Source organism: Macrobrachium nipponense, chromosome 5 (genome assembly GCF_015104395.2).
Source record: "Macrobrachium nipponense isolate FS-2020 chromosome 5, ASM1510439v2, whole genome shotgun sequence".
NCBI lineage: Eukaryota > Metazoa > Arthropoda > Malacostraca > Decapoda > Palaemonidae > Macrobrachium > Macrobrachium nipponense.
Genome location: NC_061107.1, coordinates 134,764,101 through 134,767,908, shown reverse-complemented (window position 1 = coordinate 134,767,908; position 3,808 = coordinate 134,764,101).

Genomic DNA, 3,808 nt, shown 5'->3' with positions numbered 1-3,808 from the left:
CCCCTTTACCATGTTTTATGCTGTTTGGTACGGTATGGATGTGGACATGGATATGGATATGGGTATGGGTATCTGTATATAATATAAGTATAGGTAAGGGTATGGTGCAGATTTTTCTCTGTGCAAAGCCTCGTTCAAATAAAACTATTGGAAACACAATCAATATTTTCATCCGCGGGATGGCATTTATAAGCCAGTCGTACTCGACAGTACACAAAAATCCATAGTACACAGATTTCACAAAATAGCTTCATGCCAAAATTAGGACACGTCAGTATGAACTTATAGTTGGTGTACACCGAGTATTGTAAAGACAAGTAAGAAATCCAGGTTTGCACAGGCAATCGCCAAACGTTTCCCCAATTTACCATAATTTACCATTTTCTGAATATTTATCGGGCCACCCAAAATTTTTGTCCTATATCAGTAAGCAAAGAATGACTTTGTGAGGTCGATTCCCAGTTGATGTGGTTATACTTTATTTTATTTATTTATTTATTTATTTATTATTTTTTTTTTTTTGTAAGACCCGAGCGTTCATCGATCGCCCCCGTTGCCTCGCGTGTTTAAAAGGGCCTACTGAAGTTAGGATCTCCAGGGACTTACCAAACTAGGTTTGTATTTTGCATGCAATGTGTTCACGTAATATAATTTAAGCATTATATCAAGTTTGGAGAATAAAATCATTACGCTTAAAACGGAATTCTCTTTCTTGTGAATGGGGATTTCCACCATCGTTGTCTAAATTAATGCTCTGTAATGGAATGTATTCATAGATATGATCACTTAATACACTCATAAATATCTTTTATGAAGTAAATAACGATATAGCTACACTCTCCTATATGGAAAACTTTTAAAAGCCGAGATAAATTATTAGGATAAATTTTACGAAAGGATAGCATGCATTAGGGTTATTGTTATATTTTTAATCTATAGAAAATTCTACATTTGTTAGAAATATTTTCTCTTGTAGAGAGAACGCTGTTACTATACACATGAAAACATATAGTAACTATTGTTTATAGAACAGCAAAAACAACACTTGGTGGAAATAATAAGGGATGCACAATTTCTTGTGGCTGCAGAAATGAATGGGAAACAGCAGAAATTGATAGTGGAATGCCTAAAAGGAGGTTTTATTGCCTTAATACATACTTAATGGGATTACCAGTAGTTAAGACCGTCGCTACAGCAGATGCCTAAACCAATTTTTCTAATATTTTGACCAAGCAGCTAAAACACTTGACAGTAGTCAACACTATTTACAGTTACACAATATCGGGTTGAAGATACTAATAATAATTGTCGTGCAAAACCACCAAGAGATTCCATTATTATTTCGAATTTCTGTTTGATCTTGTAGTGTCTACGGTTTCTGCCGAAAGTCACATTATGGTGGATTAGCGATAAAGTAACTGGCGCTTAGCAACTTTTCCTTTAGTCCATGATTAAATGGAAAAAGCTGAAGAAATGCTTTGTGAATCAGTGAACGAAAAACTGTTTGTCTATCGGTTATCGCAAGCATGGGTAATAGGTATATATTTTTTTTAACTGATCCTCGATGGAATTTATTCAGAAGTAATCTCCAAAATCGCGCACAAAATCATAAACCACATAAACATTGCGCCGAAGTTTCTTCGAGTTTAATGTACAACGTTTAATGCTGTACGAAACTCTCAGCCGCGGCCCATAAACTTTCAGCCACAGCCCGGTGTTGTTGGCATCTATAGCGGTGCCAGACGCACGATCATTGCTTACTTAAACTTAATTGAAATAAAAACTACTGAGGCTAGGGGCTACAATTTGGTATGTTTGATGATTGGAAGGAGGGTGATCATCATACCAATTTGCTGCCGTCTGCAGGTAACTAAAAAGGGTTATTGAGTTTTCTGTGGAATAAATTGCCTCCTTGTTCAAGAGACAGGGAGGTTATCTCACCGAAACCCAAAGAAATCTTCTCAGCGATTTTCTGGACTGTTTTATAACTGTACTTTCGACAAGGGAAATGTATTTGGTAACTTTGGAAGTGATTTATATAACCCTTTCACAAAACCGTCTGTCATCATCCCATTCCAGGTCTATGATACTCTGACAAGAATTTTGCCGCAATCGAAGTCGGCAATGAAAGGTATTCACGTGACTAATACACAAACTATTAGCTTCTACAGCTTTTACCTGCTTTGAAAGGCGAGAGGTTATTCTTCCAAAAAATTACAGAACTTTTAGTATGATTTTGTGTGCCTTTCCATGTATTGAACCCTATGAGCAGAATGGAGCACTTAGTCTTCGGTGTTAGGCATTCAAATATCTAACACAGAAGATTAAGTGCTCCATTCTGCTCATAGGATTCTTTCTGATATTTATTGGCCTTTTAGAATGGTTAAAAAAGAGAATTAATCTGCAAAAAAATAAAAATCACGTTAAACGTAGATATACTTTGAAAATGTTGACGATAAAACCAAAACCATCATAAATATGTATACGGTCAAGCGACTGTTTAAGAGTCTTCAATAAGAACAATGTTAGATGTATATGAAAATCACTTGCGGTAAACCGACAGGAATATAAATAAAGACGAATCTACATCCGTTTTTTCCTTATTAAGTGTATATATGAATGTTTGAAAACGCGGGAGACCCGCACATCAAAATAAAACTTAGGATTTTTGTTGTAAACACGAGAAACGAAAGCGACAAAGTGTAAAAGCCACACTCAGTACAAAGCGCTATTGAAAAGAAGCGAGGAAGAGTTCTCTTCATTCTAAGAACTTTGTTAATATCAATGTTGTCCTTAGCGAAACTTCGATGTGAGTACATCGTGGCAGAAAACAGAAATAAAAAAGAATGAAAGGAACTTCGATGTCAACGGAAGGTAAATAATAAAAGAAAATCTAAATGGCATTATTGAAAAGAAAAACTCTCTAACCTCATGAGAGAAGAATTTCTTTGCCAGAACGATAACTTCTTTATTCAAATCCAGTAGATGAATAATCTATGCTCTAATTTCACAGATGGCTCAATTATCCGTTAGTGTGTCAAGGATGCGATGCATTGCAGGCTGCCGCGTGTCTTCAGCAAGGTGAAATCATCTCCATCCAATCAATTTCTCGTTAACTTCAATCTGTTCTCTGCAAGGCTGTAACCCCATTTTTGTAATCGTTAAATCAAATCTTCATCACGCCACGTCTTCCTTCACATGGATATGTTACATTCCTCTTTACCCACTATGAAATACCAAAATAAGGTAGCGTCTGATATTCTGTTATCTAAACTAGAAAATAAATTGATCTGATAGTAAAACATATATGTCAGAATACCAATGGTCCACCAACAGGAAAACAAATAAAGACGCATCTCTGCCCCTCTTATCCGTAGTAAGTGTGTGTGTGTGTGTGTGAATGTTAAAAACGAGGGAGACTACTAGATCAAAGGAAAACTTAAGATTTTTTTAGTACACGGGAAAGAGAGGCGTTAAGTTTAAAAGTCATACGAGGTACAAAGCGCCGTAGAAAAGAAGAGAGAAAGAGATCTCCACAATCCCAGAACTTTATTAATATTAATGTTATTGATTCATGTTGTCCTCAACGAGACTTTAAGCTCAGAGCAACGTAGAGGTATCGTTGTAGTAAACAGAAGTCAAAACGTTTGAAAGAGACTTCGAAGTTAACAGAGATAATGATATAAGGATAAAGCCAATTAATAGGAATAAAATTATATTATCTTAAAAACGATATATCCATTGCTTAACCTTATTAAAGAATTTTTTTGTCACAACGAGGAATTTTATACAAATCCAGTAACTATTT